Source organism: Triticum dicoccoides, chromosome 5A (assembly GCF_002162155.2).
Source record: "Triticum dicoccoides isolate Atlit2015 ecotype Zavitan chromosome 5A, WEW_v2.0, whole genome shotgun sequence".
NCBI classification, from domain to species: domain Eukaryota; kingdom Viridiplantae; phylum Streptophyta; class Magnoliopsida; order Poales; family Poaceae; genus Triticum; species Triticum dicoccoides.
This window is the reverse complement of record NC_041388.1, coordinates 654,535,852-654,559,134: the sequence shown is the minus strand read 5'-3', so window position 1 is coordinate 654,559,134 and position 23,283 is coordinate 654,535,852.

Genomic DNA, 23,283 nt, shown 5'->3' with positions numbered 1-23,283 from the left:
GACAAAAGAAATCTACTCAAAACATCATAGGATGGCAACACAACATTGGATCATAATATGTGGCATAAAGCACCATGTTCAAGTAGGGGATTACAGCGGGGTGCGAGAGATTGGACCACTTAAAAGAGATGAGGAAGGTGATGAAGATGGTGATGTTGATGAAGACTGAGGGAGTCCTAGACTAAGGGGTCCTCGGGCGTCCGGCCTATTAGCCATGGGCCGGACTAATGGGCTGCGAAGATACGAAGACCGAAGACTATACCCGTGTCCGGATGGGACTCTCCTTGGCGTGGAAGGCAAGCTTGGCGACCGGATATGTGGATTCCCTTCTTTGTAACCAACCTTGTGTAACCCTAGATCCTCCCAGTGTCTATATAAGCCGGAGGACTTAGTCCGGAGGGAGAGATATCCATTATCATAGCCATACAAGCTAGACCTCTAGGGTTTAGCCATTACGATCTCGAGGTAGATCAACTCTCGTAATACTCGTATTCATCAATATCAATCAAGCAGGACGTAGTGTATTACCTCCATAGAGAGGGGCCGAACCTGGGTAAACATCGTGTCCCTTGTCTCCTGTTACCATCGACCTTGGACGCACAGTTCAGGACCCCCTACCTGAGATCTGCCGGTTTTGACACCGACATTGGTGCTTTCATTGAGAGTTCCACTGTGCCATCGACGAAAGGTTTGATGGCCCCTTCAATCGTCGATAGTGACGCTGTCCAAGGAGAAACTTTCCTCCCTGGACAGATCTTCGTGTTCGGCGGCTTCGCACTGCGGGCCAACTCGTTTGGCCACATGGAGCAGATCGATAGCTACGCCCTTGGCCATCAGGTCAGATTTGGGAGTTTGAACTACGTTGTGGACATACGTTGAGATTTAATCTTTGTCGGATTTGAGACAACGGTCCACGGCGACCGCTACCGGTCACCTTGATGAATGTGACTTGAATCTATCATCAGACCGCATCCAGGAGATAGCATGACCACTCCGGCCTTAGATCCAGAGCACACTGCGACATTCGAGGATTGGAAGCTCAGCCCCGCCATAGAGGCCACAAATTCCCTGGTGTTGGAGCCACGCATAGGCTTGATCTCACACGATACCCGTGCCACCGGAACTCAGGGCTCGTCTTCGGCCATAAGTTCCGAACCATGTGGGCCCGCGTATGCCGAACCTGATCATTCATCGATCTTCAAATTCAGCGCCGCAGACATTTCCAGCACTCGTCTTTGGGCGACATGCTAAACTCATTAAAAACCTGTCCTTGCCGGAGAACTCGCAGCCGAACTATATCCGGCCCGAACTAGGGGCTGATGTTGTAGAATTTTGCTTCCCACCCGCCACCCACTTCATAGCCACGGTCGAGGATCTGACCAACACACTTGATTACGACTCCGAGGACATCAAGGGTATGGACGACGATGCCGGAGAAGAAGAGGCCCAGAACCCGCCGTTCACCGGACGCTGGACGGCCACTTGCTCGTATGATGTATACATGGTGGATGCACCAAAGGAGAACAGCGGCGATGACAAGGAAGATCCAGCTGAGGATAAACCTCCGGAAATACAATCCAAGCACCGACGTCAGCGGTGCTGCTCTAAGTCACACCGCAGCAAAGACAGCAACACCGGCACAGGAGAAGATAACACTCCAGAAGGTGCCGAAGACAACGAAGACCCCGTTGAAACAGCAAATGAACAAGATGAACGGGAAGATGGGCAGGCTAGCTGTAACACCCTCGATGCGGCTATATCTCCCACGTGTCGAAGCACGACTTAGAGGCATAACCGCATTGAAAGCAATGTCGCAAGTGAGGTAATCTTCGCAAACAACCCATGTAATACAATAAGGGAAAAGATACATAGTTGGCTTACAATCGCCACTTCACACAATTACATGAATAAAGCATTACATCAACCAGATACAATCAAGGTCCGACTACGGAACCAAAATGAAAGAAGACTACTCCAAAAGCTACACAGATCCCCGATCGACCCCAACTGGGCTCCACTACTGATCAACTAGAACGAAACAACACAAAGGACAAGATCTTCATCGAGCTCCTCCTGAGCTTGGTTGCGTCACCTGCTCGGTCTCATCGGCACCTGCAAGCTGGTTTTGGAAGTATCTGTGAGTCACGGGGACTCATCAATCTCACACCCTCACGGTCAAGACTATTTAAGCTTATAGGTAGGGAAAAGGTACGAGGTGGAGCTGCAGCAAGCGACTAGCATATATGGTGCCTAACATACGCAAATGAGAGCGAGAAGAGAAGGCAAAAGCATGGTCGAACAACTATGATCAAGAAGTGATCCTAGAACAACCTACGTCAAGCATTACTCAAACACCGTGTTCACTTCCCGGACCCCGCCAAGAAGAGACCATCATGGTAACACATGCGGTTGATGTATTTTAATTAAGATCAACTTCAGGTTTTCTACAACCGGACATTAACAAATTCCCATCTGCCCATAACCGCGCGCACAGCTTTCGAAAGTTCAAATCCCTACAGGGGTGTCCCAACTTAGCCCATCACAAGCTCTCACGGTCAACGAAGGATATTCCTTCTAGCGGGAAGACCCGATTAGGCTCGGAATCCCGGTTACAAGACATCCTCGACAATGGTCAAACAAGTCCAGCAACACCACTCGAATGTGCCGACAAATCCCGATAGGAGCTGCACATATCTCGTTCTCAGGGCACACTCAGATAGGTCAAGCTACGAGTAAAACCAGCCCTCGAGTTTCCCCTAGGTGGTCCCGCAGGCTGCCCGTTTCGGACCAACACTCAGAGGAGCACTGGCCTGGGGGGTTAAAATAAAGATGACCCTTGAGTCTACAGAACCCAAGGGAAAGAAAAGGCTAGGTGGCAAATGGTAAAACCAAGGTTGGGCATTGCTGAAGGAGTTTTATTCAAGGCGAACTGTCAAGGGGTTCCCATTATAACCCAACCGCGTAAGGAACGCAAAATCCGGGAACATAACACCGATATAAGGGAAACTAGGGCGGCAAGAGTGGAACAAAACACCAGGCATAAGGCCGAGCCTTCCACCATTTACCAAGTATATAGATGCATTAATTAAATAAGAGATATTGTGATATCCCAACAAATATCCATGTTCCAACAAGGAACAACATAGCCATGTTCCAACAAGGAACAAACTTCAATCTTCACCTGCAACTAACAACGCTATAAGAGGGGCTGAGCAAAGCAGTAACATAGCCAAACAACGGTTTGCTAGGACAAGGTGGGTTAGAGGCTTGGTTTAACAACATGGGAGGCATGATAAGCAAGTGGTAGGTATCGCAGCATAGGCATAGCAAAAGAGCGAGCATCTAGCAAGCAAAGATAGAAGTGATTTCGAGGGTATGGTCATCTTGCCTGAAATCCCGCAAGGAAGAAGAACGAGTCCATGAAGAAGACAAACGGACGTAGTCGAACGGTTCCTCACCAATGCGACGTAATCGGAACCAACCCGAAGAAGCAACACCGGAAAGAAGCACACAACATAGTAAACATCCATCACATAAACATGGCATGATGCACAACCAAGTATGGTGCATGTCCGGTTTAAACATGCATGGCATGGCAAAGTGCACAAACAAAACTACAAATTAAGTGGAGATCAATATGCAACGAGTTGCATATTGACAAAACACCACATGACTTATTTAGTTCTCTCTCGGTTATGTACCCAACAATATTAAATGTTGTTAAGCATGTCAAGAGGTGAAACATAAAGGGATTATCTATCTAAACAATTTAAATGGGGCCGGATATAGCAAACAACAAATCCGGTAAATCCCCATATGCAATTATCAATTTGGTGCAACAACAATTTTAAACACTTAAATGTTATTATCATGATGCGAATGACATGTGCAAGTTTTATGCAAGTTTTAAAGAAAATGTTGCCAAGCATATTATGAAGCATTTGTCACCGTGGCAGAAACGGAAGGGGTGCCACGGCAACGAATCCGAAAATGATGCCACGACAACATATCGGTTCTAGTAACTCATGGAGATACCGGTGCAAAAGGAAATGTGATGTGAGCGTGTCATGCAAGATGGTGGGGTGATCCCGGTACCCGGGTTTCCACGGGTTAGCGGCAAACGAGGAGGACCGAGCAAGTGACAACTCGGACATGGTGCAAACATAGGGTGCAACTCATACAACACATCACAGGCATGCGGTCCACGGGCGCGTTCCGGCGGTTATACCTTCAAAGCGAGCATTTTGGAACGGATCAAGTTCATAGAGGGAAGTAGGCGTTCTCGCGACGGCGGTAGTGGAAGTAGTTGCTCACGCGACGGTAGTCGGACTTGACGATACCGTTACACTGGTCTTCGGCAACGGTAGTGGTACCCATTTTGTAGTCGTGCACATTCCGTAGATGTTCGAGGTCACGGCGAGGATCTTGACGTCCATGGAGTCTTCGAGGGTCGACAGTAGTGGTACTTGGGTCGTCGGCGACGCTAGTTGTTCTATGCATCGGGCGTCAAGGTACTTGCCGAGGTACTTGCCATTCTTAGCGATTCCGAAAATGGCGGTAGATGAACAAGATGCGTCGTCATGGTACTTGGCAAAAATCTCAAAGAAAATGCCTGACGGTCCACGTACGGGTCTTGGCGACATTCTTGCCCATTCAAAACGAAACAAGACATAAGGGCCTCTGCTGGGCAGCGGGCGAGCAGCGGCAGAAGATGTCGAGACATAGCTGCTCATGCCCAACAATGAAACAACAAAATCGGCCATGACTTGGTGCTGGTGCAGAGCATTAGGAGGCAGGGCGTTGCAGGAGAACGGGGCTGGAGATGGGGGCGGTAGCAGCGGAACGAAGCAGAAATGACAGAGCTCGGGGTTCGTGGTGCAGGGGAGCATGAGAGGCACCAAGGACGCAGAGGAGACAAGGTGCACGACGGCAAGGCGAAACAGGCCCGAGGTCGAGGTCGCCAAGGGAGGGAGGCAGCAGGGGTGCAGCGACACTGATGGCCTCGCGGGCCATGGCGGGCGAGGCGGCGACACGGGGGCCTGCTGGACGGGCGCGAGGAGGGAGACGCGCAGGGGAGTTCCTTACCCTGGAGTGAGATGGGGTGCGAGCACCATGGAGGTTCGGGCACTTGGGGCGCGGTGCAGAGGAGGTGAACAGGGACGAGGGCAGCAGAGGGAGGAAGAGATCGAGAGGAGAGGTGGCGCGGCGTACGGGAGAGATGGGATCGAGGGAAGGGACTGCTGCGAGCGAGAAAGAGAGATCGAGGGGAGATGGGGATCGGGATGCGTGCACGTGCAATGCTCTCCTGGCGGCGCTATGAAGCACAAAGGAGGAGGAGGGGATCAGGCCTAGGTGGCTCGGGCGCCTAGGGTTGGAGGAGTTAGATGGGCCGGCTGGGCCTAGCAGGCCGGCCTAGGCTGGGCTTTTCTCTCTCTCTCTTCTATTATATCCTTTAACAGAAAAGAAAAATCGAGAGAGGGAAAAGAAGGAGAGGGTTACGGAAGGATTTTGCACATAGGGATAATTTCCCCGGACTTGCAAAAATGAGCTTGATCCCACAAAATAGAAGTGGGCACACGGTTGAAGTTGAATTCAAACTCATTTGAAATTAATTCAAATGATTTGAATAGGAAGTGAGTTTTGGGAAGGTCCAAAAATGTTGAGACTCTTGGAGGAGCCTCAAAAAAAGAAGAAAGATTTTTCGGCAAGGTTTGGAGATCAACTCGAAGCAGAAAGACATGGGATTATCTGCACGTGTGTTATGGGTAATTCCAAATTATTGGAATATAATTTATATAACTCCCTAAAATATTGGGAGAATAAGTTTTAAAGAGTAATCACCATAGTGAATATCCCTCGATTTAAATGGAGCGAAGATCCATGCAATTTATTTAGTTGAGTTAATAAAAGAAATGACATGATGGCATGATGACATGATGCAATGCACATGATGCAAAGATGAAAGCGATGAACCAAACAAATCACACGACGAAACCCGGAAACCGTGGAAGGCATCTGAAGCTCCGGTCTTGGGGCGTCACACTAGCCCTGGTAAGCAGGCCACGCACGAAGACTCGGAGGACGGAAGTTATCATCCGCTCTCTGAGGATGAGGTGAGCCTCGGCACCGACGATTTCATCGTGCCTGAGGAACCTCTTGAGCAGGAGCGCTTCAAGCGCCAGCTAATCGCCACTGCAAGGAGCCTGAAAAAGAAGCAGCAGCAGCTTCAAGCTGACCAAGATCTGCTCAATGATAAATGGACCGATGTCCTAGTAGCCGAAGAATACAGCCTCAAGCGCCCAACCAAAAGCTACCCAAAGCGCAAATTTCTACCTCAGTTTGACGAGGAGGCGCCGGAATACGTACCTCCATCATACAATGCGGCTGACCGGCCACCACATGGTCGGGACAAAATGACAACTCACACCGAACGCCAGCCAGCCCCGCTCATCGCACGGGTAGAGGTAAATTAGCCCATGGTCATACATATGACCTCCGGCAAAACCTGAACAATAAAGCAGGACATACCAGATCAATCTAGGGATCACGAGGACGTGCCTCGACGCGTGATGACGGCCACCTATTCGGGCGTGAAAAACTTAGTCATGCGCGGGCTGAGAACCGCAGATGGACTCCATCAGAGCCACGTCGCGATACGGCCCGATATAGAGGCGCCGCACACTCTCATTGCTTCACTGATGAGGTCCTGGATCATGAATTCCTAGAAGGGTTCAAACCCGTGAATATAGAATCATACGATGGAACCACGGACCCCACGGTGTGGATCGAAGACTTCATTCTCCACATTCATATGGCCCGCGGCGATGACCTCCACGCCATCAAATACCTCCCTTTAAAACTCAAGGGGCCAGCTCGGCACTGGCTCAACAGCCTGCCTGCAAATTCTATTGGCAGCTAAGAGGACTTGGAAGAGGCCTTCCTCGATAACTTCCCAGGTACATATGTTCGGCCACCAGACGCCGATGACTTAAGCCACATAGTTCAACAACCTGGAGAGTCCGCCAGGAAATTGTGGACTAGGTTCTTAACTAAAAAGAACCAAATCGTCGATTGTCCAGATGCCGAAGCCCTAGCAGCCTTCAAACACAACATCTGCGACGAATGGTTGGCTCGCCACCTCGGCCAAGAAAAGCCAAAATCCATGGCGGCCCTCATGACACTCATGACCCGCTTTTGTGCGGGCAAGGACAATTGGTTGGCCCGTAGCAAAAACAATGCAAGCGACGCCGGCACCCCTGAAGATAAAACTAGCAAAGACAAGTCTCGACGCAATAGATACAAGCGTCGAAACAACAGTGATAACACCGAGGACACGACAGTCAATGCCGGATTTAGGGGCTCTAAGTCCGGTCAGTGGAAGAAGCCGTTCCAAAAGAACAATTCAGGCCCATCCAGCTTGGACCACATACTTGATCGTCCGTGCCAGATTCATGGCACCCCAGACAAACCAACCAATCATTCAAATAGAGATTGCTGGGTTTTTAAACAGGCCGGCAAATTAAACGCTGAGAACCGGGAAAAGGGATTGCAAAGCAAGGACGATGATGAAGAGCCCCAGCAACTGAACACAGGGGGGGCAGAAGAAGTATCCCCCTCAGGTCAAAATGGTGAACATGATATACACTACCCACATCCCCAAGAGGGAGCGCAAGCGTGCGCTCAGGGACGTCTACGCGATAGAGCCAGTCGCCCCAAAATTTAATCCATGGTCATCATGCCCGATCACTTTTGATCATCGAGATCATCCGACCAGTATCCGTCACTGTGGCTCATCCGCACTGGTCCTAGACCCAATAATTGATGGGTTCCACCTGACTCGCGTCCTTATGGACGGAGGTAGCAGCCTCAATCTGCTCTATCAGGATACAGCACAAAAAATGGGCATTAACCCATCTCAGATCAAGCCCACCAGGACTACCTTCAAAGGAGTCATACCAGGTGTAGAGGCTCCCTGTACGGGCTCAATCACACTAGAGGTTGTCTTCGGATCTCCGGACAACTTCCGAAGCGAGGAGCTAATCTTCGATATCGTCCCCTTCCGCAGCGGCTATCACGCACTGCTCGGACGAACTACGTTTGCTCGATTCAATGCAGTACCACACTATGCTTATCTCAAGCTCAAGATGCCCGATCCATGTGGCGTCAAAACGGTCAATGGAAATACGGAACGCTCCCTCCGTACAGAAGAGCACACAGCTGCCTTAGCAGCAGAAGTACAAAGCGGCCTTCTCAAGCAGAACCTTAATTCGGCCGCTGAGCCCACGGACACCGTTAGAGGGTCCAAACTAGTCTGCAGCAGGAGAGCTCAGCTCGTCAGGAGCTCAACTAGCAATCCGGCCTCCGTCTCAGTCCCGATCAAGTGGTGGCATTCGTGCCGCGTGTACATAACTACGCACTCAAAATCCCATGGGCATCGACGGAGGCATAGCTAGCTTGTGGTCCATAGTACGGCTCAACCGACATCGGATACACACATACTTTCACTCTTACTTGTTTCCTTTTCAGGTCTCAATCCCACAGGCACCATCTGGTGGTCTGGTCATCGGTCCTCTTGAAGGATAAACACACCAAGACGGCGAGAAATGCAGACATATGGGGGACTTTTTAGGTGATTCCGTTAACGATAACTCTACCTGTTTTTCAGGACCCACATGCAGCTCTCCCTTGGTTTCGGCATGTCAAATAGCCTGTTGCTTATCGCACTACATGTATCAATGTGCCTTGATGTACTAATTAAATTACAATGAGAATAGTTTGCGGCTGGAGCTTTAGGACCCCATCTTTTTACCTTTGTACTTTTTCTATTTTCTTTCTCTTTTTCAGCTCCCTTGTGGATAACCCTATCAGGTAGCACCCGTACACTTGGGTACGTTTTATGTTTGCCAGGGGCTTCATAGCACCCCACATTACGGCAACAAAAGTCTGAACACTTTTTATAAGTATAGTTCGGCACCCCGAATTTAGCATTATATGCATTGGCTCCGAATCATGTCTTTGGTCAATAGTTGGGTTGCCTGGCTCCTGTGCTTGCTACCTTACATTCCGCTATATCGGCTAAGGTAGTAAAGGGAGAACTACTGCGATTGTGCCTTGGTTTATCCAAAGGAGCACCTCAGTAGAGAAAGCCGAAAACCGACTGTCATGATGCGGCGAGAGTCGGTCAGCTGTTCGGAGGTTGCAAATCGTTGGAGATTTCTTCTGCATTACGCGAAGGATTGGTACTTCCCAATCAGATGCTTATAGCAATGTAGTTCGGATACTAGGGGATGCGCCCATGTTTTTATTGTCGCACTCCTATGGCTAAGTGAGGGCGTTACAGCCGCATAGTCTGGTTGCCTGGTTCGTTGCGCTAAAAAACTCCTTCAAGGACCATCTAATTGGATCAAGATTGTTTAGATTCCATCCCAAACACCCTCGTGCTACCTACATGGGGGCAGAAGCCGATGACTAGTTAACCCTCAGATTTCATACAACACGGCCGCACAGGAAGTAAAAATTAAAAACATAACAAGCATTATATTGCATAAACACTTTGTTTCATCATACAAGGTATAGGGAGCTCAAATACATTCATTCAAAGATAGTATCTTTCGCACAATGATCCGCAACAATGCGGGACCCTTCCAAGACATCGCCAAAGTATCACTCGGGTGTGCGGTGCTCCTTGCCTTCGGGCGGCCCCTCGGTCGCCAACTTGTCGGCGTCCATCTTCGCCCACCAGACCTTGACATAGGAGAAGGCCAGACACGCACCTTCAATGCAGACGGGCCGCTTGATGACGTCCAGCCGAGGACATGCATCAACCAGCCTCTTCACGAGGCCGAAGTAACTGCTGGGTATAGCTTCGGCTGGCCACAACCGGATTATTAAATCCTTCATGGCCAGTTCAGCCACCCTGTGCAGTTTGACCAGTTGTTTTAGCTGATCGCTGAACGGCACCGGATGTTCCGGCACAAGATATTGCGACCAGAACGGCTTCTCTGGGGAGCCCCCTTCTTCGGCTCGGAAGAACTCTGCGGCGTTGGTCACACTGCGTGGCAGATCAACAAAAGCCCCTGGAAAACTTCGAATCCGGGTCAGTAAAAGATATTTCCTCTTCACATTCTTGCTTTGCATATTGAATTCCTTACCCGCCGCGATCTTCCTGGCCTCCTGGATCTCCTGGAGGGCGCCCTGGGCTTCACTCCGGGCTGTCTCCGCACTCTTACGAGCCTTGGCGAGTTCGGCCTCTTGAGCCGACGCATTGTGCTCCAAGGTCTCGCACTTCCTCACCGCGTCCTGGAGCTCCTGTTGGACTTCGTTGACCCGGGCCTTGAGCCTCTTACGGGTGGCCTGCTCCTTGACAGCCTTCCCCTCGGCTTCGACCAGGGCCATTTTCAGGGCCTCGACCTTGGTCGTTGTCATGGTTCTGAGTATGACCGTAGAATAGGGGGTAGGGATGTAGAGGCAAGGCCTAGCTATGGAGGAGTTGTACACGCGATTTTTACGAGTTCAGGCCCTTCTCAGAGGAAGTAACATCCCTATGTCTCGGAGCCCAGAGGCGGTCGACTGGATTATATGCGTGTGTGTTACAGGGGGTGCGAACCCTTGTCCCTGAGGAGGAGGGTGGCTTATATAGAGTTCGCCAGACTCCTCCCGCCCTCAGTTACAAAGGGTTTAAGGTACATAAAGGTGGGGACATTACTGGTAATGCCTGCAATAAAGATACATAATGACCATTAAAGCTATGACTTAATTCCCAACCGTTGCAGAGTGGAGTGGCTCTAGATCTTCTGGTAGTCGAGTGTTTGTCCATACGGTCAAGTGTCTTAAAGACTGTTGAGTGGAACATAGCTTCATGGTTGAGTGGATGATGATTTTTCTTCGAATGCTTCTGGTTCTTTTAGAGATGTCCTTGGGGAGGGTACCTTGGACAGATCCATGACCCTACCCTAGGTACATAGCTTCGTCATTAGCCCCCGAATGGATCAGGGTTTGAGTGCGGAAGGAGTTGAGAACACTTCCGACTCATTTTTCGTGCTATGAGTATATCTTGTTCTAGATCAATGAACTGAGGTGACGACACCAACTTCTTTTTTAGTCGCGTTGATCCATTCTTAGTTTTTGTCGAGTGAACTTTTACTAAAGAGCTCTGAGTGATGATGTGGAGGATGTCTTCCGTCTGACAAGTTGTTCTGCTGTCCGCGGATTTCGCGGGATTTGGATTTTGGGAAGCGCGCCGGGCGGGGGAGGCCGCAGTAATCGGGACGGATTAGGCAGGTCGCCTCGATCCCCGCGCCACCTTTTTTTGCCACGTATCGCACGCGCGACTGTTGCGGGATTTGATAAGATCGTCCGGGCCTACAAGTCAGTCACTCGAAAGTGTCCTTATAAAAGGCACCAGACCGGGCTTTTGAACAGTGCGCCCTCATTCTCCTTCTTCCTCAGATTTCTCCGCTGCGCCTACTTCTGCTCTTGGTGTCGTAGCCCCACTCGGACTCGATTCGCTGCCATGGGGAAGGAGAAGACGGTGGCATTGGAACATGCAAAGAAGGCGACAGCGAAGGCGAAAGGGAAGAAGATCAGCCAGGGCGGATCTTCGTCGAGATCCGGCCTGCCGCCTGGCTGTATCCAGGGCGAATGGATCCGCTCGACAATCAGTCAAGACGACATCGACGACCTAGTTGAGGGGGGACTGATCCCTCACCAATCTGTGCGGCTCCCGGGGAATGAGACCGAGCCGCAGCCGCAGGAGGGTGAGTGTGTCCTCCTCGCCACTCATGTCGACCGCGGGTTTTCTTTGCCTCCCCACCCTTTCTTTCGTGGTTTCTTGAACTTCTTCGGGGCTCAACTCCATCACTTTACTCCAAACACCATCGTGTATCTTCCTGCTTTCATGTCCATGTGCGAGAATTTCTTGGGCTGCCGACCGCACTGGGGTCTCTTCAAGTACATATTCACAGGTCGCTCCCAGGCGGTCAAGAAGGCCAACCCGAGTGACGAGAGGACGCACGAGATACAGATGTGCGGGGGCCTTGGAATCCAAATGAGGAACAAGAGCACCTTCCCAGCTATGATCCTTCCCGACTCGGTCCGGGGCTGGTAGTCGACCTGGTTTTACTGCAATGACCAGCCGACCCCGGGTCAGTCGACCGGACTTCCCCCCTTTTCCATGGCTCGAGTGGAGAAGCCCTCCTCCTTGAGAGTGATCCCGGAAGAGAAGGCGCATGTGAAGGTGTTGGTCGAGTGGGTTGTCCAACTTGTCCGCGACGGAGTGACTGGTATGGACCTACTGGAGGTCTTCCTCAGTCGACGCATCCAACCACTCCAAGCCCGTGACAATCCGATGTGGATGTACTCGAGACTCGAGGATTCCACTCGGATCCACCCGGAGGATGTTAGCGAGGACACAGTGGAGAAGTGGGTGAGAGGTATTACCGACAACAAGGATAATCCCCGGGGTCCAGGAGGGTGGTTCCATTCGACCATTTGCACCAGCCGGAACAGGTACGATTCTACTTTGTCGAGTATCTTCTTGATTCACTATGTAACATCTTGTTGACGGTCGACTGTATTTCTTTTGTTCATTGTCTTTTTGGGCTCTTATTGATATGTACTCGATGCCCAATGGAGTGCAGGAGCAAAATGTCGAGGAAGGGGCGAGCGGGGCCGAGAGTGGCGAGTGGCACACGGATGCAGAGGAGGACGAGGAGAGCGACGACCCGAGTGACGAAGAAGAGGTCGACTCTCCTCCTCATAGAGAAAGGAGGTCCAAGCACATCCACGACCCGGCAAACACCCCTGATCTGGTGGCCGCACCGGCCGGGCAGTCTTCAAAGCGCCCTCGGACGTCTTCTCAGGTGCCGACTGAGAAGGGACCGAAACAACTCAAGACTGCACCGCCTCCAGCGCCGAAACCATCGAAGGCCACATCCTCCAAACCGCCGAAGGCTTTGCCCAGAATCAAAGTGACCATTCCCACCATCTCCGGGTAATCATCTGGCCCGATCTTTTGGCCAACTCGAGCAACAGAACATAACCAACTGAATTTTGACATTTGCAGTGCTGCTACATCTGGAACTTCTTCCCGCCAATACCGAGACGAGGAAATGGAAGACGCGGTTACCTCCAACCCCGGTAAAACCCTCGTGATCTTGTTCTTGATTATTTGGCTGATTAAATTCTGGTGATTCACTTGGGGTCGACTAGTTTATTTGCAGCCCCACCCAACGTCATCGAGCTTCCGGATGATGATGAAGATGTGGCCCCTAGGCCCAGAAAGAACAAAAAAGTAGCAGCTGGCAAGACGTCTCAGCAGGGACCGATGACAACACCAACCGTCCAGCAATCTGAAGACACAGGTGGGGCCTTTGTAACTTTTGTTGTCCCATTATCGAGTGAGTGCCATGCACCATCGATTGTACCGGTGTTTCCTTCAGTCGTCCAACCTCATGCTTCAAAGCTCCAAGCTGCCGCACTTGGGTCGTCTGCCCCCTTCTTCACCAACTACCATGTTCCAGAAAGCCAGTCGGACGCGGTTGCGGAGGCCATCCGTCAGGCTAACGTGATGATGGAGCGGATGAAGACAGTGCACGAGAACAGTCAGGCTGCTTACGATGCCAGCGCGGCTCTCCGGGCCAATGTCCAGGTAAGTAGGCTTTCGACTGACCTTGTTCTATTAGGATATGCTACCTGAAATATTTTCTTTCATACAATCTCTTATTGTTTGCGTCGAATCTGTACACCCACTGGGTGTTTTGTTGTCTTTGGTATTTGCGCTCTTCCACTCGGCCTGGGCGAGTGGGATCTGAACCGGTGGGGGCACGCTAAGTGCACCCACTGGGTGTAGTCCCCGAGACCACAATCGACTGCGGGCAGTCGACTGGGGTCTGAGTACTTTTTACTTTCTTTTCTTCCACTTGACCCAGGCTGACCCGTCGAATGGGATCTGAACCAGTGGGGGCACGTCAAGTGCACCCACTGGGTGTAGTCCCCGAGATCGCGGTCGACTGCTGGCAGTCGGCCGGGGTCTGAATAGTTCTTCTTTTTTTACTCGACCTAGGTGGACCGGTCGAGTGGGGTCTGAATCAGTGGGGGTACACCAAGTGCACCCGCTGGGTGTAGTCCCCGAGACCGCGGTCGACTGCGGGCAGTCGGTTGGGGTCTAAGCAAACTTTTAAGTTTTATTCACTCGGAAGTAAATAATCTTTGATCTTGTCGATTGACATGTCTTTTGCCTTCTGCAGAAATCTTGTACTCTCATTTCTAAGTTCGCCGAATTTGAGGAGAAGCAGAGGCAACTTAACCTTGACTTGGAGTTGGCCCAACAAAAGTTGAAGAAAGCTCAAGATGAAGCTGCTGGTATGGAAGGTAACTTCCTATCAACTGTTCACGTCGATCGTCCTTTTAAAATATTTCTTCGATATCTTGCTTGATCCGATTGCTTATTTTGCAGAGAAAATGAGGTTGGCTCTGGAAAAGAAGGACTTGGACCTTGCAGCTGCGCAGAAGGAGGCTCAAGATAAGACTGCCCTTGCAGGCCAGAAGTTGGCTTCGGTCGGAGTGCTGGAAGAAGAAGTAAGCAAGCTGAAGTCCTCTCTCACTGAATCCAACCGAGAGGTAACTCGTCTGAAGAAGGACAAGATGGCTCTGAATGAGAAGCTGGAATCTGCGACTCGCAAGAGAAATGACATGGAAGCTTATCTAAGAACTCTTGCCAAGAAGATCTATCTTATGTTGGAAGGTACTCCTTTTAATCCGACTGCTTTACCGCTTGCGAGTTAATCCTGTCCAGTCGACTCACTAACTCTTTGACTGCAGAATTCTGCCAAAACTTTGACGAGGAAACTAGATGGATCGAGACGGATTTGGACCCTATTGCTTCTCCAGTCGGCGATGAGGCCGCCATGAATGTGCTTCGACTGGAATCTCGTATCGCCAGTGTGACAAGTTACCTCGCTCGTCTGAAGGTGGCAGTTTCACGGATCGACTCATCACTCTGGCCAAGGGCGACGCTTCAAAATGACCTTGAGTCTCTGCTGGCTCGCCTCAATGAGGTCCCAGGTCGAGTGCAAGAATGGAAGAAGTCCTCTGCCCGGTGTGGTGCTGATGTGGCGTTGTCCTTGGTAAGACTCCACTGCAAGGAAGCTCGCGAAGACAAGCTGGCGGCGATCAAGGTCGCCAACACCAAAAGGCATGATTTCCAATCCTTTATGGAGACTTTCATAGCTGCTACCACTCAGATTGCAGATGGAATCAACTTGGACGAATTTGTTGAACCTGCCAGCCCTCCTCCTGCCGAATGAACAGACTTTGAGATTTAAACTTGCCTTAAATTTGCCTCGGGATGCCGAGTGGTTGCTGTAACCATTAAACTCATTCAGGCTTGATGCTCGAATACTTTTGATCTGTCGCCTGGAATTTCTAGGATCTATCTGAACTTGGTTTATTTTTGAATATGTTTGCATTTGCCTTCGCATGGAATTTGCTCTTTGGGATGTAGCCCTAAAGTGGAGAGTTCAATCGACTTGCGCCTCGTGGTCCTTGTAGACAGGGATGGGGCACACGTTGTATTTGTGGCATAGCTCGGAGAAAGAGGTCGCAGTTGACCTGCACCTCATCGTCCTTGCAGATAGGGATGGAGTGTACGTTGTACTTGTGGCATAGCTCGGACAAGAGGGCCGCGGACGACCTACACCTCGTCGTTCTTGCGGATGGGGATGGAGCGTACGTTGTACTTGTGGTGTAGCTCAGAGAAGAGGGACGTGGTCGACCTGCACCTCGTCATCCTTGCGGATGGGGATGGAGCGTATGTCGTACTTGTGATGTAGCTCGGAGAAAGAGGTTGCAATCGACCTGCACGTCGTCGTCCTCGCGGATAGGGACAGACTTTAAAACTTAGGCGAGTACTGGACTGCAGCTAAGCCCCCGAGTGAGAGGGTTGCTCACCACTCGGTAGGATTTTACAAACTTAGGCGAGTACTAGACTGCAGCTAAGCCCCCGAGTGAGAGGGTTGCTCACCACTCGGTAGGATTTTACAACCTTAGGCGAGTACTGGACTGCAGCTAAGCCCCCGAGTGAGAGGGTTGCTCACCACTCGGTAGGATTTTACAAACTTAGGCGAGTACTGGAATGCAGCTAAGCCCCCGAGTGAGAATGAAGGGACCTTCCCAAGCCGGGGCGAGCTTGTGTGGTTTTTGCTGATCCACTCAAAGAACCAAGTCACACTCTTGAAAGGCTCGACCCTTCACGTGTCTAGCATGGAATCGACGCAAGTCTTGCTGATAAATGGTCGACCGGATCAAAGCCATCTCTCTTTCCTCCTCTAGGAGGTCGACTGCGTCTTGCCGAGCTTGTTCTGCTTCATCTTCAGAGAAAAGCTCAACTCGTGGTGCATTATGAAGCAAGTCACTCGGTAGAACAGCCTCAGCCCCATAGACCAAGAAGAATGGAGTTCGACCAGTCCACCGATTGGGAAATGTCCTCAATCCCCAGAGAACTTATGGAAGTTCATCAACCCAGGCGCCCGCTGCGTGCTTGAGATCTCGCATCAGTCGGGGTTTCAGTCCTTTGAGAATCAGGCCATTTGCTCTTTTCGCTTGTCCATTCGACTGGGGATGGGCGACTGAAGCATAGTCAACTTGTGTGCCTTGTGAGGCGCAGAAGGTTCTGAACTCATCACAATCGAAGTTCGATCCATTGTCAGTGATGATGTTGTGCAGAACTCCGTATCTGAATATCAACTCTCTGATGAAGCTGACAGCAGTATTAGCTTCAAGATTCTTAATAGGCTTGGCTTCGATCCATTTGGTAAACTTGTCAACTGCTACAAGCATGTGAGTGAAGCCACTCCTACCAGTCCTCAATGGACCAACCATGTCCAATCCCCAAACAACAAAGGGCCATACGAGTGGAATGGTCTTCAGGGCTGATGTAGGTTTGTGCGACATATTGGAGTAGAACTGGCATCCTTCACATCTGTCGACTATATCTTTCGCCATTTCATTTGCATGTGGCCAAGAAAATCCAGCTTGGTATGCTTTAGCCACAATGGTCCGAGAGGATGCATGGTGACCACAGGTCCCCGAATGGATGTCCTGGAGGATCACTCGGCCTTCTTCTGGTGTTATGCATTTCTGGCTGACCCCAGTTGCACTTTCTCTAAACAGTTGTCCTCTTATTACAGTAAAGGCTTTGGATCGATGGACGGTCTGTCGAGCCTCTTCTTCATCCTATGGGAGCTCTTTCCTAATGATATATGCAATGTATGCCATTGTCCAGTCGGGAGTGATGACCAACACCTCCATGATCAAGTCGACCACGGCTGGGACCTCGACTTCAGTCGGATCTGTGGCACTCTTAGGCTACGGGGGCTCTTCAGCGAAGGGATCTTCTTGAACTGTAGGTGCATGAATATGCTCCAGGAACACATCAGTGGGAATAGCTTCTCTCTTGGAGCCTATCTTTGCTAAATCATCTACTGCTTGATTTTTCAGTCGGGGTACATGATGGAGTTCTAACACCTCAAACTTCTTTTCTAACTTCCTCACCGCGTTGCAGTAACCAGTCATGGCTGGGATTCTGATGTTCCACTCCTTCATCACTTGATTGACTACCAAATCTGAGTCGCCATAGACCATGAGGCGACGGATGCCGAGTGAGATGGCCATACGCAACTCATACAAGAGTGCTTCATATTCTGCTTCGTTATTGGAGGAATCAAAGTGAATCTGGAGGACATATCTGAGCTTGTCTCCTCGGGGGGATACCAGTACCACCTCGGCACCGGAACCATTCAGCATCTTGGAACCATCAAAGAACATGGTCCAGTGCTCCGAGTGAACTTGGGTCGGCAGTTGTTGTTCAATCCACTCGGCGAGGAAATCCGCTATTGCTTGGGACTTGATAGCTTTCTTTGCCTCGAACTTGATATCTAAGGTAAGGAGTTCAATCGCCCACTTTGCCACTCGACCAGTTGCATCTCTGTTGTTCAGAATCTCTGATAATGGAGCGTCGCTGATGACTATAATGGAGTGATCAGAGAAGTAATGTGCAACCTTCTTCGTGGTCATATAAATCCCATAAACAAGCTTCTAATAATGTGGATATCTTTGCTTTGATGGAGTCAAAACTTCAGAGACATAGTATACTGGGCGTTGAACTTTGTAGGCTTTTCCTTCTTCTTCCCGCTCGACCGTAAGTACTGTACTGATGACTTGTCCAGTGGCTGCAATGTAAAGCAGTAAAGGTTCTTTGCTGATTGGAGCAGCAAGCACCGGCTGGGTGGAAAGCAGGGCTTTGAGCTCTGCAAATGCTGCATCAGCTTCAGGAGTCCACTCGAACTCATCTGACTTCTTCATCAGTCGGTAAAGAGGCAGTGCCTTTTCACCGAGGCGAGAAATGAATCGACTTAGGGCGGCCAAACAACCAGTAAACTTCTGGACATCATGCACACGCACAGGGCGTTTCATCCGGAGTATGGCACCCACTTTCTCTGGGTTAGCGTCGATCCCTCGCCCGGAAACGAGAAAACCGAGTAATTTTCCACCTGGAACTCCAAACGTGCACTTTGATGGATTGAGCTTGATATCATACCTTCTCAGGTTGGCAAAGGTTTCAGCAAGGTCAGCCAGTAGGGCGGAACCTTTACGTGAATTGACCACAATGTCATCCATGTATGCTTCCACATTCCGACTGATCTGAGTGAGCAAGCACTTCTGAATCATCCGCATGAATGCGGCTCCGGCGTTCTTCAAACCGAATGGCATAGTGACGTAACAGAAGCACCCAAATGGGGTGATGAAAGCTGTTTTTATCTCATCGGGTCCATACAGACGGATCTGATGGTACCCGAAATAAGCGTCCAAAAAGGACAAACGCTCACACCCCGCAGTCAAGTCGACTATTTGGTCGATGCGAGGGAGAGGAAAGTGATCTTTCGGGCAGGCCCGATTGATATGTTTGAAGTCGATGCACATGCGAAGTGAGTCGTCCTTCTTTGGGACCATGACAACATTAGCTAGCCACTCAGAGTGGTAAATCTCTCGGATAAACTCAGCTGCCAGAATTCACCAATTGCCTTCCACTTCTGTACGGCGGACCGTCAAAGATGTTTTTTGACTAGTTTCACTTTTGGGTTGACTCACAAACGATGCTCAGCTAGTCCCCTGGGAACACCTGGCATGTCAGAAGATTTCCATGCAAAGATGTCCCAGTTCTCACGAAGGAACTGGATGAGCGCTTCTTCCTATTTGGAGTCGAGTGTTGTTGAAATGTGAGTCGGAGCAACATTGGGATCCGTTGGATGAATATGAATCGGCTTCGTTTCACCAGATGACTGGAATGCTGAATCTGTGGCAGGCTTCTTAGCTCACAACAAATCACTCGGATCTGCATTTTTTTGATACTCATGCAACTCCACTACTGCCATGTGTGCATCGGTGATCTTTGAGCCCTTCTGGAAACACTCTTCTGCCTTCTTTCGACTGCCAGTGATAGTGATCACCCCTTTAGGACCAGGCATCTTCAATTTGAGGTACACGTAACATGGTCGAGCCATAAAACGTGCATAAGCTGGCCTGTCTAGAATAGCATGATAAGCACTCTAGAAATCCATAACTTCAAATGTTAACTTTTCTTTGCGGTAATTCTTGGAATCACCGAAAACCACATCAAGGGCGATCTAACCGAGTGACGCAGCCTTCTTGCCAGGAATGACTCCATGGAAACTCATATTACTTTCGCTGAGTCTGGACATCGGAATGCCCATTCCTTTCAACGTCTCCGCATATAGTATATTCAGACCACTGCCACCATCCATCAGAACCTTAGTCAATCGAGTGCCTTCGACTACTGGGTCGAACACCAACGCTTGCCTCCCAGGAGTGGCTATGTGCGCTGGGTGATCGGACTGGTCGAATGTGATGGCAGTCTAAGACCACTTCAAATAACTAGGGTCACCAGAGCGACCATGTTCACTTCTCTTTGATGACTTCCAGTCGACTCTTACTCTCAACGTCAGCGAAAATCATCAGAGTGGAGTTGACGTGGGGGTAACCATCATCGTCCTCCTCCTCATCCTCAACTTTGTATGCTTCCTTCTCCTTTTTCTTGGGTTGTTTCTCTTGGAATTGCTGCATTAGGAGTCGACACTGTTGAGTGGTATGCTTCGGGTAAATGAAATTACCCTCTTCATCTTTTTTGGTGTGAATGTGGCATGGTAAATCTAGCACATCATTTCCATCTTGATATTTTACTTTCTTGGGGTTCCACGGCCCTTTGGGCTTCCCTTTGAACTTTCCTTGAGTCACGGCTAAGGCTTCACCAGGAGCGGCTGGCTCGGCTTTGCGCTTCTGCTTCCGACTGGAGTTTCCTCCTCCGGTTTCATGGGCGACTGTTTTGTGCTTGCCACTCCGAAGTCGGTCTTCTTCTTCACCATTGGCGTACTTGGTGGCAATCTCCATCATCCGAGTCAGAGTCATATCCCCTGTCCGACCGAATTTCAAATTCAACTCCCGATACTTGACGCCTTCTTTGAAGGCACAAATTGTCTGGTGATCAGACACATTCTCCACTGTGTCGTGCAATGTGATCCATCTCTGGATATAATCCCTCAAAGTTTCATTCGGTTTGTGAATGCAACACTGTAATTCTGTCAGCCCTGTCGGCCGTTTGCAAGTACCTTCAAATGTTCTGACAAATACTCGGGCAAGATCTTCCCAAGTACAAATACTACTAGGCGCTAATTGATTCAGCCACGCTCTGGCTGAGCCCTCCAACATCAAAGGAAGGTGCTTCATGGCCACTTCATCATTGCCACCACCAATCTATACAGCCACTCGATAATCCTCAAGCCAAGTATCAGGCTTGGACTCGCTAGTGAACTTACTGACTCCAGTCGCCAACCTGAAGTTGGGAGGAATCACCGCAGTCCTGATGGCTCTGCTAAAGCACTCTGAACCTGAGACATGTACCCTACTGCTGGTTGGGAAATCTCTGTCATGACCCTCTCTGTGAGCTCTATTTCTGTCGACCAGACCCTGAACGAGAATAGATCTAGCATCAAAGCCTGGCTCCCTGGGGTCGACTGGAATCCTTTGCCCACCATTGTGAGGACGTCTGTCATCATGCTGCCGAGGCACGTATGACCCACTCCTTGGGGGAGGCGTGGGCACTCAACGACGATCATCGTGATCGAGTCGGTGATCATACTTCTCGCGGTTTTTGTACTGATCTCGCCGGTCTTCACGTCCTTCACGCCTCAGGGGCGATCTCGGGCTGTGAGCCGACTGGACTGTGTCTGCAACCACGGATCTGCTATGGATCATATTCCGCGACTGAGATACTGCTGTATTCTGCTCTCCCGCCACACGGAGCAAAGCCCGGATCTGCACCAGACCTCGACCAGCTTCTGACTGGGAAGGTTGGATTGACTCCGCTATTCGGGCCGCAGCTGCGAGATTCTGGATTGGAGTTCGGTATACCTGAGTCGGAGGCGGAAAAAGTTGACATCGACTGCACTCGGAGATACGCTGCCGAGCACGCTCGTCGAGTGCGTGCTGGAGGTTCTCCAGTCGAGTGCGCTCAGCCAAGTTGGCCAGGCGCGCCTCCTCCAAGGCCTGAGCCTCAGGGGTTTCTCCAACGATAGGAGTGTGAAGCACATCCATGTTCCGGCGACGAAGTTCTTCCCTCCGCTGCGAAGAGAGGGGTTCGGGGCGGTACTCTTCGTGAACACGTGACGGATCGCCGCCCCTGTCGCCTCCGTCTTCACGAGTGAAGCCAGGAGGACTGCGTGGTCCATTGACCATCAAAACTTCTGCCGTGGGGTCGCTGTTGTCGCACTCGGATGCGGTCTCTACAGAGCCAGTCGACATGTCGAACAGGCTGTAGAGAGTGTCGCCAGGCTCGATTGCCGTGACTTGGGGGTGGCCGACTGGCGAGCCACCGCATGCTTCACCCACCACTGAAGCCTCGATCGACCAGAATGCTTGCTCCGGCGGGCGGCAGGGAGGGAGGTCAGCACATAAGCCGATCGATACTGAGTCGACGGCTGCCGTAGGAGGACGCCACGGACGCACGCGCGAAAGTGCGTTGCCCCACGGATGGGGAGCGCTTCGACGTTGAGTGGCGCTTCCTGGAGCCAAGCGGAGTCATCGGCGATGAATACGAGTGCACCGAGACGGATCTCGTGGCCCTTGGCCAAACCTCCGCCTGAAACCATGTTGATGGGGATCAGAAAAATCACAACTTCTCCAACAAGTCGCTAAGACACCTGCCCCACGGTGGGCGCCAACTGTCGTGGTTCTAAGTCTGACAGTAGAATGGGGGTAGGGATGTAGAGGCAAGATCCTAGCTATGGAGGAGTTGTACATGCGAGTTTTACAAGTTCAGGCTCTTCTCAGAGGAAGTAACAGCCCTACGTCTCTGAGCCTGGAGGCGGTCGACTGGATTATATGCGTGTGTGTTACACGGGGTGCGAACCCTTGTCCCTGAGGAGGGGGGTGGCTTATATAGAGTTCGCCAGACTCCTCCCGCCCTCAGTTACAAAGGGTTTAAGGTACATAAAGATGGGGACGTTACTGGTAACGCCTACAATAAAGATACATAATGACCATTAAAACTATGACTTAATTCCCGACCGTTGCAGAGTGGAGTGGCTCTAGATCTTCTGGTAGTCGAGTGATTGTCCATGCGGTCGAGTGTCTTCAAGACTGTCGAGTGGAACATAGCTTCATGGTCGAGTGGATGATGATTTTTCTTCGAATGCTTCTAGTTCTTTTAGAGATGTCCTTGGGGAGGGTACCTTGGACAGATCCATAACCCTACCCTAGGTACATAGCTTCATCAGTCGTCGCCTCTGTTCACATCATGGCATTTCTGTCATTGCATATCATTTCCCCTTTATCGAACACATAACAGGTTATTACTTACCTTGTTTTTCCTGGAGCTGCCTCTACACCTGGCCCAGCTCCTCCTCGGCCTCCGCCAGTTTCTGCTTCAGTCCGGAGACTTCGGCAGTATGCGAGGCCGCAGCCAACAGCGACGCCTGTGCATACATTTCAGACAAGTTTAGTTAGTTTCCTGCAATAGGAGATTGATCCTCTGTCCGGTTTTTTCTTTCCGAACACCGGACAGTGTCTTAGGGGCTACTGTCTATATTGGGATTTTCTCCTTTTTGCGCCGCTTACCTCAAAACATGGCAATAGGCTGCTGCAGGCTTCGGTTAGTCCGCTCTTGGCGGACTGAACCCTTTCAATTACTGTGCCCATAAGGACACGGTGCTC